Source organism: Entamoeba dispar, genomic scaffold (assembly GCF_000209125.1).
Source record: "Entamoeba dispar SAW760 scf_1105229459431 genomic scaffold, whole genome shotgun sequence".
Classification (NCBI taxonomy): domain Eukaryota; phylum Evosea; order Mastigamoebida; family Endamoebidae; genus Entamoeba; species Entamoeba dispar.
The window spans coordinates 7,862-22,782 of NW_001853689.1; the positions used below are offsets into that span (position 1 = coordinate 7,862).

The following is a 14,921-nucleotide window of genomic DNA, read 5'->3' on the forward strand; positions in this document are numbered from 1 at the left end:
AATAATGGGAAATGTCAATCATGTTTAAAAATACACTTACTTTTTGAAATAATTGTCTTGAATGTAATCAAATTTATGTTATAAATGTTCAGATGGATCATCAGGAAATATCCATTACTTAGAGGAAATATGTTGATTGTTCAGAGAAATAATCACATCGTACACAATGTAATGATAATGAATGTTTTAGTTGTGAAAAAAATACAGGGTATTATTATTCTAATGGAGAATGTAAAACTTTGATTTCTTTTGTTTTATTTCTTTTGATAATAATCAATTAGATTGTTCTTCTCATTGTTTGACATGTTCTACTTCAAACACTTGTACTCGATATCAAGATGGATAGTATGTAACAACGAATCAATGTGTTTCATGTTCAACAAGAAATGTAAAATGTGATGCAACTTCATGTTTTTCTTGTTTAGAAAACTCATATTTATCAAATGGAATTTGTACATGTTATCAAAACAAATATTCACATTGTCTTTAATGTTCTTGGAACACAACTTCTACTTCATATGTATTATGATCTTATGGATATTGGTTTAATGGAAATGTATGTGTTCAATGTAATAGAATGTGTTGAATAGAAGGATATGTTGATTCAACAAAATGAATTAATTGTAAAGAATGATATATTTGATAATAATAATAATAATAAATGTGATGATTGAAGTTCTGGTTAATGTGACAATGGTTGTAATAATTGTTGATTGAAATGAAAAGATAATTATGTTTTAAATGAAAGAAGATGTTATGCAACAATATATCAAAATGTTGTGAAGTTTTAATAAATGGAAGATGTATAAATCATGGTGATATTGGATTGAAAACAACAGATAAATGTATAACATGTAATTCTATTTATTATCTTAAATGGTATTTGTGTATTAAAGAACAATATATTGATAAATGTTCTGTTGTTAAAACATCAACAAAGGACAATTAATTTGTCAATGATGTAGAATATAATCCAGATTGTGATGTAAAAATTGTACAAGAATAACAGTGTTATAAATATATTGATATTATTACTACAAAGAAACAATGAGAACATGTACTGAATGTTCATGTGGATATCACTTTGAAAATCATTATGTAATACAATTGAACATTTGAAATGAGTAGAAAGTACTAAATGTTAAGTTAATTATCATGTTAATAATTGAGTTTGTATTAAATATGAACAATAAGTTGGTTGGGGAACCAAAATAAGCGAAGAAATTATGCATCTAAATAAAATGATCAAATGAAAATGGTGTATTATATTTTTTGCATAATGGAATATTCTGTTTTCTATTATTTTCTCTTAAAATTAAAAATATAAAATAAAATAAAAAGTAGGTAAAATAATAATTCTATAACAATCAGTCGACACTTTGTAACTTCTTGTTGTATTGAGTATGATGTTTCTTGAATTGTTGAGTATATTCATTCATAAATCTGTTCATTTTATATTATTCTTTATTTCTTTTCATTTACCTTCAATTCTATTTTAATGTGAAAATATCATTATGAAATGTAATAAAGAAGAACATTATGTTAATTCAAATTTATAATGTTAGTTATGAATAACAATGATTATATAAATATGAATATCCATCTTATTGTTATTAATGAGTAAATATGTTAAATTTCATTTATCACATTGATGAGATGTCATAATGATATGTTAATAGATGTTATTATTTATTTATTTAAATGATATAATTATTGATATGAAAATTAAATTATATCACATATGATTATCAATGATGAATGATGATAAAGTACAATGTAAATTATTTATATTATCATATCAAACAAGAGATAAATGATGAAACAAATAAAAAGATAATAAATAAGAAGTATCAATGAAATGATGATATGATAATAACAAATTAAATAATTTAAACATCAACACAATAATACAGAATGAAGAGTGACTATTTAATATTAATTATAAATTAAACAATTATAATTAATAATAATGAATTTAATGTTCATCTTTAACTTTCATTCATGATAATAACTCATTAATTTTATCATTAATCATTATATTTATTTCTTATTATTTTCTTTATTCTTTCTTTTATCATTTTCTTTTTATATTTATTTTATTTCAATTTCATCAACAGATATATTCATTTAATACAGAAATCGAAGTAGAAAGATAGAACTAATAATGTACAAATATGTTATTCTCATATTTAATCACAAATATTTACATCTAATAATATTTTCTACTATTTTTACCTTTTAAACAATTAACAAGAATTAATTTGCAACATGATAATTCATTTCAATGATCTATCAATCATAAATACCATGTTTTAATCAAACAATGATTACATTCATTACATTTAGACAACAATTATGAAATAATTAACAAGTTCACAAATCATTAAAATAATATAATGATAAATACGAATAAAATGCATAATTTCGTGACCGAATAAAGATAAATAAAGATAAATAAAGAAGAAGAATATATAGAAATGAACAAAAGATGAATAGATGAAAGAAACAAGAAAAAGATAATATAAATAACAATAAATATAATAAATAATTATACATTAATTCAATTCAATAAACTAAAAGAAATAATGATAAACAATATGAAAGATGAAATAAATAATAATAAAATAATACAATACAATAAAATAAAGAAAAAGAAATAAATAAAATAACATATATTAATTATTATTTCAATAAAAAAAATATGTAATGAAATAATTAAATATATGAATGAAGAATGGAATGTGAAAGTGAAAATATAGAAGATATCAAAAAAGAAATATATAAAATATCATATTGTATTTCTAAATATCAATAAAATAATTTTATAAGAATATCAAAATGATGAAATTAATAATCTAAGAAGAAGAGTGAATAAATTAAAATAATTATTAAATAACAAGAATTACACTAGAATTAAAATAATAAATAGAAGCAAATAATACAATGATGAATATATTAATAATAAAACATGAAATTAAACAAATAGAATATTTAATTAATAAGAAGAAGAATAGAATAGGAATTAATAAAGAAGATAGGAGAAGAATAAGTAAAAATAAAATAATGATAAGAAATGTGAAGAAGAATAAATAAAAAAGAAGTGAAGAAATAGAATATCCAATTGGTGATGATACAATTAGATTCTGGAAAGGGATATATGAAAGAGAGAAATAGGCGTTAATAATAAATATATTAGAAGAATCATAGAAGAGTGAAGAAAGAAGAGTAACAACAAGAGAATTAAAATATCACTAGATGAAATAGAATACGCCATAAAAACAATCCATGAAAAGCTCCTTGATTTGATTGAATAGAAGGATATTATTGGAAGCATCTAACTGAGTACAGAGATAAACTAATAGAAATATTCTAATCATGGTTAGAGTACCAACAAAGTATCCTCATGCAGATAGTAGTTGGAAAGACATTACTAATTTACAATTGTGGTAATTCTAAATCACCAGAAAACTATAAACAAATATGTTGTCTTAATATAATAATGAAAGTATTTACATTATTCATTAAAATTAAAATCACATACTAATACAAATAAATGATGTTAAATACAAAATAGATAAAAATCAAATAGGGTGTAAAGAAAGGTGATTATCAGCAAAAGAATGCATCATTAAAAGTTATCTAAGAATGCAAGAAATGGAATCTAAAAAGATTCAATAAGATATTCTATGATATAAAGAATGCCTATGATTGTGTAAATCATCAATGGATAATATATTCATTAAAATATTTTAATATTAATAATGCTATATCCCATTTAATTGAATGGATGTACAATAGATTGTGTATTAAGATGAGATATACATACAATAATAATTTAGACTATGTTAAATTAAAATGTGAGATATTATAATATGATTCTCTCAATTGTTATTTATTATCTATCAAATTATCATATCAGATAATTAAATGATATTGATATTAATTCAATCAAAGTAGATCACACTTTATACATTGATAATTTAAAAATTATATTTGATTCGAAGAAAGTAATTGAAGTATCCCATCAAAATATTATTGATGTAATTAAATGAATATTGATTGAAGTAAATATTAAAAAATATTGAATAATTAGAAAATGAAATATTACAATCAATGATAATATGATTGAAATCACATTGTAGATGAATCCAATTCATACAAATATCATTGTGTCTTCAAATATGAGAAGAATATTGATATAAAATGTATTAATAAAATAGAAAATGATATGATGGATAAAATAGATATCATCAATAAATTGAATGAAAGTAATAGAAATTACATCAATACAATTAATATTGAAATTATCAATATTTTCAGATTGTTGCATCTGTGATCCACTGACCAATCAATAAATTAGGTAAAATGGATCTATACATTAGAAAGAAGATGCAAGATGCAAATATCCACTCTAAAGCATTAAATAAAGATTATATATTAATAAAGATAAATTAATTGATTGATTAAAATTATTAAGAGATGAATGTGAATTAGAATTAATAAGAACAATAATGCATTATGAATAGAAAGAAGATAATGAAATAAGAGAAATGATGAAAATGAATAAGAAATGAAATTTGAAGAGATTTTATAAAACATGAGGTAAAAGAATTAATAAAAATGAAATTAATGAAATATATTTATTGTTACAAAATAAGAATGAACCATCTATAATAATAAAATATTTAAATAATAAATTTAATGAAATATATATTAATAAATTGAAATTAAATAATGTAAGTATTCATTTAATAAAATATTTTGAAAATGAAATGAATGTTATGAAATTAACATTAGAATATTGAAATTATTAATATAAAAAGAAATTAATATAAACATTTAAAATTAATGTAAGAAAATGGTGTAATTGTATTAATTAAGAAATTACTAATTACATGAAATAATAAATTAAAGTGGTGTAGTATTTGTAATGATAAAATAATAATAACAAATGAACACATATTATTAAATTACATTGTAAATAAGAATATACAAATTGATAAACAAGAAATAATAAGAGAATATATATGGAGATGTGATAAATTAAAATAAAAAATAAATATAATGAATGATGAAGAATTAGAGAATAAAATAAAAGAAAATAAAATGAAATTAATATTAAATAAAAATGAAATAAGTAAATTCAAATGAAGAATTGAAAATAAAGAAGTGTTCATAGTGTTGAATCAATAAACAGTTAATAAAAATGAATATTTCATAAAATATCATATATTTATATAGAAGATAAAATAAAACAAGTATGAATAATAAATGATATGAAAATAATATGTGATAAGAAGATAATTATAGCATTTACTAACAAACTTGAAAAGTACAGAACTCTCCATTTCAAAATAAAACAAATTAATAAACTAAAATGAAAGTAATTGCAGTAGTAATAACAATAAATTGATTATTCAATAAAGAGTCAGTAAGAATGATGAAATAACAAGATACAATAATTGCATATAAATTAGTGGCAAAAGATAGAATAATTATAAAATGAAAGACATAATGAAATAATGTGGATATCATGAAAGTGAATATAAAGATATAGAACTACCTCATGGACAAGACTTGGTAGAGAGTGAAAGACGTGATGTAATCCCACCTGAGTAAAGTGAAATAAATAAAACAAGATATACTGTTACTTATTTTATTAATTTCTTTTTTATGTATGCTTTTGTATCATTTTTATCTTTTCTATCTTGTTCATTTCTTATTTTTTAGTTCTCTTCTTTATTTGTTCTTTTCTTTATTTTTTCTCTTTTCTTCTTATTTTATGCTTTCTTCTTATGACAAGAGTATGGGATAAGAACATAAATAAACCATTCATAAATAAATTAAATAGTATGTGAATTACAAAAACAATTTATACCAACCTTCGATGATGATTAAAAAGAGTAATTATTATTCTATTTGTAATAATGGTATGTTGATTAATAAATAAACAAATGGCTAGATTGTAAAGAGGCGAACGAATTAAAATACCATGTGAAATAATGGTAAAAGATAATGTAATATTAAATATGAAAAATCTTATGAAATACTGGGGGTGGTCATTCGGGAAAGTACAGAAAGTAGAACAACTAGAAGAAGTAGATTTTTCGGAGAATGAATGACACGAAGAAATTCTCATCTGAACATCCCTTAAAATATTAATTCTTAATTTATTATTTTATTTTATGTTTTCGAGATCCTTTTACCATTTCAGAATATACATCACATTTTGTTGTCATAGCTATTGAGTATTATCATTGAATTTTGTAATGAAAAATAAACAATAAACAGGTAGTCATGTCAAAGAAAAGAAAGGACTTCAATAGCAATGAAATGCATAATAATTATGATAAAAGAAATAACAAGAAAAAAGGGATTAGAAAAAGAAGAATACAAATAAAAACAAATAAGAAACAAAGTAAATATAATGATATAAACATTATACAAATAAGAAATCTACATTATTAACAACAAATGAAATTCAAAAGAAAATTAAAAGAATAACAAGAAAATGGGAGAAAGGAGAATATTCAGAATTACTTAAAAAGTATGAAGGTAAAGAAAATGTATAATATTCTCCAAGAAGTATATTCAATAGGAAAGAAGAAAACAATAAAGAAAAACAAAGAAGAATTCAAAGATAAAACAAAAGATTGGAAAAGTGAAGATATTAAAACAATCGAAGAAGAAATCAAAAACAAAAATCGAAACAAAGAAATAAATGATAGATGTAAATCTGCAAGAATAATAAATGAAAAAGAAAATAAAAGGAAAACACAAGATAAAGAAGAGAAAAAGGAAGAAGAAGGCAACAAATAAGAAATTAACACACTTCAAAATAAAATCAAAGAATTAGAAGAAACTATTAAAGAACTTCAAACAAAAAAGAATGAATAAGAACGAACCATTTCAAATGAAATGATTCAAAAAACACGAAATACAATTAGAAAAGAGATTGAAGAAGAAATAAAAAAGATTCAAACACAAATAAACAATATTCAAACTACATATAATGAAATAAGAAAACGTTAAATTAAAATAATAAAATAAGACATTACAAGGAAAAATAAATAAAGCAAATGGTAGAAGGAACATAGAAGTAGGAGGTAAGGATGAAACCATCTTCACGCTCCGAGCTAGCTGTGAGAAGCTGAAGAAGGAGAAGGGCGAATTCCTTAAAGGTACTGAGCTGGAGAAGAGTGCTGAGCTGTTGAAGAAGAACATAAGAGATAAAGAAAATTAAATCTCTGTATATCAAAAAAGTGGGATTGAAAACTTTGAGATTACAGAAAAAACAAGAAAAGAATTAGACCATACACAAAAAGAAAATGAAGAACAAAAACAATTAATATCAAAACAACATGAAAATATCGAAAATTTTTTATCCCAGAAGGAACTGGAGAAGAAGAAAACAATGACTCTAGTGATAAATACACAACAAATACTGAGAACATCATCGTCTGGGTCAATACAAATGAACCAAACTACAACTATGAAAAAGACAATTCTGGAAATAGAAGAAGAAGAGAACAAAACACTGAATATCAAAAAAACAAGAAATGATAATCAGTCAAGAAGAGAAGAAAACACAACAAATCAAACAAATAGAATTTTAATTGATGTATTGTATTGTTTTGAATTAATTTGTTAAATAAGAAATTAAATAATAAATTAAGAAATGAACAAATAGAAAACATAATAAAAGTAATAAATATTAATGTAAATAATGATAAAGAATACATTAATAATATTAAAAAGTCACATAAAATAAAATAAACAATTAAAATATATATATATTAAAATGAAAGTGAACTCAATCATAGAAGGGAAAGTAGAGTGTAATCCAATAATAAAAAACATTATCATAAAAAATAACTCTACTGATATTGATGATGAATATCTTAACTCTTCATCAATCAAGTTAAAGAAATGGAAATAGATAAATGTGTAAATATTAATTACTACTGGAGAAGGAAAGAATCAGATAAATTAATAAGAGAAATAAATAATAAATGGATATGGTCAGGAGAATAGAAAATCTGCAAGAAGATATGAAAATGATTTCAATATGTATGTATTATTATCTCCAAAGTAAATTTAAATGAGATAAATTTGATGAAATAAAAGAAATCCTAAGGAAAATAAATAGAATAGAAGATCTAAACAATGGAATAGTACAGAATAAAATGCATCATGAGATTAAATGAACAAGATACAGATGAAATTAAAATCAAAGCACAAGAAAGAATAAAGTACATAAAATATATGATAACGATGATTAAAGAAAGAATTAAATTTAATAAGAATGAAATTATCAGAATCAATACAAATAAAATCATGTTTGATTCTAATAAGAAAATCAAAATAAAGAAGAAAGACCCACAAAATGAAATATACCCAAATAACGATATTACTTTAGAATATTTGAAATCGTTATATGAAACACAGGTGATATTAAATAAGGAACATTGGAAAATAAAACAAATCACCTCGTGGAATGAAAGATACAGAAATTATGATAGTGTCATCATCACATTGGATGAACTAAATCTAAGCCTGATGAAAATAAGTAATTGGAAAGCACCAGGTATTGACATTATATATGGGTATTATTGGAAGAGAATGTCATCATCAAGAGATTCCATTCTTAATATCTTCAATGAATGGTTAAACTTCAATGAAAACATCCTTCTAGACATGATAAGTGGAAGAACTATATTAATCCACAAAAGAGGTGATATGAACGATGTCACTAATTATCGTCATATCAGTTGTATAAATGTAATAATGAAAGTATTTACCTCCATATTAAAAGAGAAGATTCATAATAGAATTAACATGAATAATGAATCATTAAAAATTAGTAAAAATCAATTATGATATAAATTATAATTTCATGATGATAAAGAAGGATTAATTAATAATTATATGTTAAAGCAGTAAAAAGAAGAAAAATACCCAAAATATCTAGAGTCATATTATGACATTAAGAAACCATATGAAACAGTAAATCATGAATGGGTAATAGAATCACTAAAATATTTTAATATAGAGGGTGTCATCATAGACATTGTAGAAAGTATGATGAATAGATGGAAGATATTCATAGGATATAAATATAATGAATATCTAGGATGTATTAAATTGATGAATTTTACAATGTGATTCATTATCATTTTTACTCTTCATCATCCAAATGAATATAATTTCTCATTTCATAGAAGAGAAGTTCCCAAAATCAAACCATACATTGTATATGGATGAATTGAGAATAATGACACAAAGTAGCGAAGAAATGGGAACAATCCACAATGAAATTAAACAAATAATAAGTGGAATAGGGATAGAAATGAATGAAAAGAAATCAGGAATGGTATTAAAGAACATTAATAAAATACCAAATGGAATGCAAAACATCCCAATAATTGAAGGAGAGGACTTGTATAAATATTTAGGTGTATGGCAGTCCGATGAAATTAATGACACATTCAATTGTAAAATCATCAAAGAAAAGATGATGAAGAAAATGCAAGAAATAAATAGTGATGAAAGTAGTAATAGAAGTTATATTACAAGAATTAATACTGAAGTAATACCCATCTTCAGATATTCAGCATCAGTAGTAAATTGGAAGGTAACTGACCTAGATAGAATGGATTTGGAGATAAGAAAATATTTAAGAAAGGCAAAATACATTGGTGCCGGTAACTCCAAAGACCGTCTATATGTCCCTATAAATGAAATGGGTGAAGGATTAATAAGCCTAAGGGACGAATATGTTAATGAATTAATTAGAACAGTAATGTACTATTGTACAAGAGTGAAAAAAGAAATAACATAATAGATAGATGGTATTCAAAGAAATGAATATTGAATAGAATTAAAAAAGCACTAAGTCATAAAATCACAGAGACTGAAATAGAAGAAATAATAAATGAATTTATTGAAAATAAAAAAGAAAAAGAAGTAGTAGTAAAAATAAAGAAATTAATGACCGACCAATACATCAAAAAATAGAAATCAAACAAGTTGACATTTTAGAAGATGGTTCGAGTCAAAATTTGTAGATAAAACTACTACAATAAATGCATGGAAGTCCATCAATATAAAGAAAAATATATTTCTCCAATTAACTAAAATACAAGATGGAGCAATATTTAGTGGGTACAGGAAAGCAAAAATATTAAAAAATGAAAGATTAAAATACTGCCCACTTTGTAAATACAAGATATCCACAGTAGAACACATTCTATTATCTTGTATTGGTCATAAGAAATCACAAATAGAAAAACATGACCATATTGGCATTATCATATGGGAGGGGTTAATAAGAAAATACACAGGAAATAAACAATATAAGAAACCCCCATATGAAACAGTGTTCCAATACAATGACATTACTATGATATTGAACAAACAAATAATGCAAAAAAGTGAATGATAATATCATAAAATACCATAGATATATATGTATTAATAAAAGGAATAAAACTGGTCTAATAATTGATATGAATATTGTTGCAGATCATAATATTAATGGAGGCTATTGGAAGAAAAGAAATATGTACAAGGAATTAAAAAATAGGGTAATGAAAATAGAGAAATTAAAGGATGTCAAAATAATTCCAGTAGTAATTTCGATTAATGGGCTAGTAAATGCGGAAAGTATTAAATTAATTAAACAATTAAAAATCGAAATTGACATCACTAAAGAAATTAAAAACCTTGTAATTAAAAACATGATGGACGTCATTGAACACTGATTCTACCACAACCAAACGTATGTTGTGGAACTACATGAAGAAGACTCATTGATAAGATTAGTCTCCCCTGATCCAGGAACAATAGACACTAGTTCTATTAATACTTAATTAACTACTTTTTATTTATGTTTATATTAATATCATTTATTTAAATTCTCTATCACTTAACTTTGACCATAATGGGGAACCAAAATAAGGAAAGAAGTAATGAATCGAAATAAAAAACACACCACAAAAAGAAAAGGGAAAAATATTTTGAATCAATAAAATAATAGTTTTTATTATTTTGCTCCTAAAAAAAATAAAAATAAAAATGTAAATTAAATACAGATTCTATATTCATTTATATTTCTTTATATTTTATATCATTTTATGGTAAATTGCTCTCAAATATAAATGATTCAGAAATGATATTTGATTCAATGCATGTATTCATTTTTTATATTTTATTATTATGTTATTTATGTATTTTATTTTTATATATTTATATATATTATTATTATATTTATTTCTATTCTTATATTATATATATCATTATATTATCTATATATTTTATATTTATCATATTTTATTACTTTTATATTATTATTATTTATATTTTATTTTATATATGAATATATTTTTATTTATATATAATTTATTATATATTAATATATTTCATATCTTATTTTCATTTTGATTATATTTTTATAATTTATATCAATTTTCTTTTTATATTTATTATTATTATTATTTTATTTATATTATATTGATTTTATTTATTATTTCATTTATTATTATATCATTTCTTTTTTCTTATTATTTTTTTATCATTTATTATTATTCATTTGTTTTTCTATCCTATATCTATATCATATGAAATTATTATATATTATATATTACATATTATATATTAATCATATAATATTTATATTTGATTATATAATATATTTTTCTTCTTTTTTATATTATTTCATTTTTTATTTGAATATATTTGTTTTTGTATTTTTGTTATTTATTTTATTTCTTATTTTTTGTGTTTATTTTATTCTTATTTATCATATTTATCATTTATATATGTTATATTTGATTTTATTAATTATATCATTTAGTATTTTATTAATATAAATATTGTGTTTATTATTTTATTATTTATTATATTTTATTTTTATATTTCTTTTTCTATCTATTTTTTATTATTTTTATTTATTATATATATTTCTTTTTTCTTATTCTGTTATTATTTATATTTTTTATTTATTTGATTCATTCGATTGTTTAATAAAAAATATATTCATTTTTATTCTTTGTTTATTATTATTTTTATTAATTATTTTTATTTATATATTGATTTGATTAATATATTTGTATTATATCATTTTTATATTTATTATTATTTATATTTTGTATTATTATTTATTTATTATTATCATTTTTATTTTTATTTATCATTTTGTATTATATTATTCATTATTTCATGAATTTAATATTCATTATGAAATCATTTATTAATTATTTCATTTTATAATGATATGTTAATTAAATTGTTTGTTATCTCATATTAATTATTCAATATTTAATGATAGAATTTAATGATATAAGATTAATATAATAGATATAAATAAAATGATGAATATTGAAACAATCATTTAAAATCAAAAATAAATAATAAGAAATAAGAATATAATATAAATAATAAATAATAAAGAAAAGAAAGATAATAAAAGAAATAAATAATAAATATAAATCAAATGATAATATAAAAATCAAATAATAAATAAATGATAAATAAATAAGAATAAACAAAAATATAATAATATTAAAAATTAAATCAAAACAAAATAATCAAAACAAGAAATGAAAATATGAATAAAATGAAAATAAATAAAATAAAAAATTAATAAATAAATAAATAAAGAAGAGGAATAATAAGAAAGAAAAGAAATATAAATAAACATAATAATAAATTAAAATAAAATAAGAAATGAAAATATAATAATAATAAATAATAAAAATATGAAAGAATAAAGATAATAATAATAATATAAAATGATAATATTAAAGAAATTATTAAAATATAAAATAAAGATAAAAGAAAACAATGAAATATAGAATAAGTTCATTTTAATATAAATCATTTAAATAATTAAATAATAAAATTATTTTATAATATTGAAATATTTCATAAATATAATAAAAATGAACAAATAAAAGAATAGAGAAAAATAAATAAAAGAATAATAAATAATAAAATAAAATAATCAATATATTAAAAAGAAAAAAAGATAATAAATTATATATATAAATAAAAATCATAAAAATAAAAAAGAATAAAATAATTTATATCAATAAAATAATGTTAAATAATTTTATATCAATAAATTAAACGCTTTTTTATTTCATATTTCTAATTTCTATAATAAAAAATGCATCCATTATTTCATCATTCTTTTCATCATTTATTTTTTCTTTTTGAAATATTCCTTTTTATATTCTTTCATTTTATATTCTCTACTTTCTTCTTTTATTCTTTTCATCATCTTCTACTTCCTAATTTCACTTTTTTTCTTTCATATCCTTCTTTTTCATCACCTCTCTTCCTTTTTCTCTTATTTCCTTTTTTTTCGTAACCGAAATGATAAAGAAAGAAATACTCATAGAAAAGAAGAAAATAAAAAACAAAATTAAATTGAATAAGAAATAAGAAGAGATAAGGAAAATAAAAAATATAATAATTAACAATACTACACAAACATTAAAAGAATAAAGAGAAATAAATAATATAAAGAAGAATATATTAATACTAAAACATGAAATTAAACAAATAGAATATTTAATCAATATGAAGAAGATTGTACATTAACAAATAAGATAGAGAATAAATAAAATAATAAGAAGAAATGAAAGAAGATTAAATAAATTATATAATATCATAATAATGAAATAATAAGATAATAAGAGATGAAAATGAAATAGAATTAATAAGAACTATTATGTATTATGAAATTAAAGAAAATAATAAAATATAAGAATGAAAATTTGAAGAGATTGTATAAATCATGTATATGAGAATAAATAAAAATGAATTTAATGAAATCTATACTACTGGAACAAAAAAGAACAACTCATCATATAATAAAATATATAAATATTAAATATTAAATTTAATGAAATATATATTAATAAATTGAAATTAAATAATATACATAATTATTTAATAAAATACAATAAATATGAAATGATAAAAAATTAATAATTAAAATATTAAAGAATATTAATATAAAATAAATTGATTATAAATAATTTAAATTATTCCATGAAAATTATATATTTGTATAAATTAATAAATTATTAATTAATTTTGATAAATAAATAACAAATTAAATATGTTTATTATAAAATAATTATATTATTTAAATAATTTATTATATTTATTAAATGTTAATATTTTTATTAATAATATTATTTATTTATTTTAATTAGATATTATTTATATGAAAATTATGATTTAAATAAAAATATTTATAAAATAATATATTTAAATTCAATTTATATATTTTATTTTATATTTATTTATTATTATTTATTAAATTCTTTTTTTATTTATAATTATAAATTAAATAATGAATAAAAAAATATTTTATTTTTATTTTTAGATATATACATTATTATATTATTTAAATAAATTAAAATAGTAAATATTATTATTATTTCATTAAAATTTTTATAAATTTATAAAGATTTATTAATTCTATATTTATTATTATTATAATTTTATATTTATAAATAAATTTATTTTTAATTTTCATTCTTTGAGATATTTATTTTAATTTATTTATTTATTTTATTTATTATTATAAAACTTATTATAATTTTTTATTTATATTATTTATTTTTCTTTATTTATTTCTTTTTTCATAATTATTTTTTTATGGTACAATTTAATAATAATATGATAAATCATTTATGGTATATTAATAATTATTTAATTATTTATATTTTATATAATATTTATTAATTATTTTATTGTTTAATATCTAAAACAATTATTTTCTTTTCTCTTTTATTATTTTATAGTTTTATATTTAAAAAATCAAATTTAATTTATTATAGTTTATTATATTATCAAATATATAATTATTTTTATTTCATATTCATTTAATTAATACAAAAAGAATA

At 19.5% G+C, this 14,921-nt stretch overlaps 53 annotated features.

The window, feature by feature from the left end:
• Positions 1-633: 633 nt before the first annotated feature.
• Positions 634-663: a sequence feature (AT_rich).
• A 646-nt stretch (positions 664-1,309) lies between these two features.
• Positions 1,310-1,340: a sequence feature (AT_rich).
• Positions 1,341-1,682: 342 nt separating this feature from the next.
• Positions 1,683-1,736: a sequence feature (AT_rich).
• A 190-nt stretch (positions 1,737-1,926) lies between these two features.
• Positions 1,927-1,980: a sequence feature (AT_rich).
• Positions 1,981-2,034: 54 nt separating this feature from the next.
• Positions 2,035-2,098: a microsatellite.
• A 340-nt stretch (positions 2,099-2,438) lies between these two features.
• Positions 2,439-2,596: a microsatellite.
• Positions 2,597-2,601: 5 nt separating this feature from the next.
• Positions 2,602-2,673: a microsatellite.
• Positions 2,674-2,725: a sequence feature (AT_rich).
• A 79-nt stretch (positions 2,726-2,804) lies between these two features.
• Positions 2,805-2,965: a microsatellite.
• Positions 2,873-3,064: a microsatellite.
• Positions 3,001-3,114: a microsatellite.
• A 613-nt stretch (positions 3,115-3,727) lies between these two features.
• Positions 3,728-3,763: a sequence feature (AT_rich).
• Positions 3,764-4,065: 302 nt separating this feature from the next.
• Positions 4,066-4,107: a sequence feature (AT_rich).
• A 311-nt stretch (positions 4,108-4,418) lies between these two features.
• Positions 4,419-4,476: a sequence feature (AT_rich).
• A 133-nt stretch (positions 4,477-4,609) lies between these two features.
• Positions 4,610-4,645: a sequence feature (AT_rich).
• Positions 4,646-4,669: 24 nt separating this feature from the next.
• Positions 4,670-4,850: a sequence feature (AT_rich).
• Positions 4,851-5,038: 188 nt separating this feature from the next.
• Positions 5,039-5,066: a sequence feature (AT_rich).
• Positions 5,067-5,085: 19 nt separating this feature from the next.
• Positions 5,086-5,137: a microsatellite.
• Positions 5,138-5,197: 60 nt separating this feature from the next.
• Positions 5,198-5,255: a sequence feature (AT_rich).
• A 387-nt stretch (positions 5,256-5,642) lies between these two features.
• Positions 5,643-5,797: a microsatellite.
• Positions 5,692-5,794: a microsatellite.
• Positions 5,798-6,150: 353 nt separating the features above from the next.
• Positions 6,151-6,187: a sequence feature (AT_rich).
• Positions 6,188-6,194: 7 nt separating this feature from the next.
• Positions 6,195-10,884: a repeat region.
• Positions 10,885-11,009: 125 nt separating this feature from the next.
• Positions 11,010-11,051: a sequence feature (AT_rich).
• A 5-nt stretch (positions 11,052-11,056) lies between these two features.
• Positions 11,057-11,137: a sequence feature (AT_rich).
• Positions 11,138-11,202: 65 nt separating this feature from the next.
• Positions 11,203-11,371: a microsatellite.
• Positions 11,372-11,380: 9 nt separating this feature from the next.
• Positions 11,381-11,478: a microsatellite.
• Positions 11,479-11,480: 2 nt separating this feature from the next.
• Positions 11,481-11,587: a microsatellite.
• A 17-nt stretch (positions 11,588-11,604) lies between these two features.
• Positions 11,605-11,774: a microsatellite.
• Positions 11,694-11,863: a microsatellite.
• Positions 11,864-11,878: 15 nt separating this feature from the next.
• Positions 11,879-12,005: a microsatellite.
• Positions 12,006-12,031: 26 nt separating this feature from the next.
• Positions 12,032-12,197: a microsatellite.
• Position 12,198: 1 nt separating this feature from the next.
• Positions 12,199-12,288: a sequence feature (AT_rich).
• A 53-nt stretch (positions 12,289-12,341) lies between these two features.
• Positions 12,342-12,513: a microsatellite.
• Position 12,514: 1 nt separating this feature from the next.
• Positions 12,515-12,659: a microsatellite.
• A 25-nt stretch (positions 12,660-12,684) lies between these two features.
• Positions 12,685-12,836: a microsatellite.
• A 27-nt stretch (positions 12,837-12,863) lies between these two features.
• Positions 12,864-12,925: a sequence feature (AT_rich).
• Position 12,926: 1 nt separating this feature from the next.
• Positions 12,927-13,052: a microsatellite.
• A 4-nt stretch (positions 13,053-13,056) lies between these two features.
• Positions 13,057-13,170: a sequence feature (AT_rich).
• Positions 13,171-13,188: 18 nt separating this feature from the next.
• Positions 13,189-13,367: a microsatellite.
• Positions 13,368-13,374: 7 nt separating this feature from the next.
• Positions 13,375-13,469: a microsatellite.
• Positions 13,399-13,574: a microsatellite.
• Positions 13,575-13,606: 32 nt separating this feature from the next.
• Positions 13,607-13,779: a microsatellite.
• Positions 13,780-13,869: 90 nt separating this feature from the next.
• Positions 13,870-14,030: a microsatellite.
• Positions 13,937-14,118: a microsatellite.
• Positions 14,078-14,224: a microsatellite.
• Positions 14,128-14,281: a microsatellite.
• An 8-nt stretch (positions 14,282-14,289) lies between these two features.
• Positions 14,290-14,349: a microsatellite.
• Positions 14,350-14,380: a sequence feature (AT_rich).
• Positions 14,381-14,555: a microsatellite.
• A 5-nt stretch (positions 14,556-14,560) lies between these two features.
• Positions 14,561-14,675: a microsatellite.
• A 14-nt stretch (positions 14,676-14,689) lies between these two features.
• Positions 14,690-14,868: a microsatellite.
• A 1-nt stretch (position 14,869) lies between these two features.
• Positions 14,870-14,910: a sequence feature (AT_rich).
• Positions 14,911-14,921: the final 11 nt, after the last annotated feature.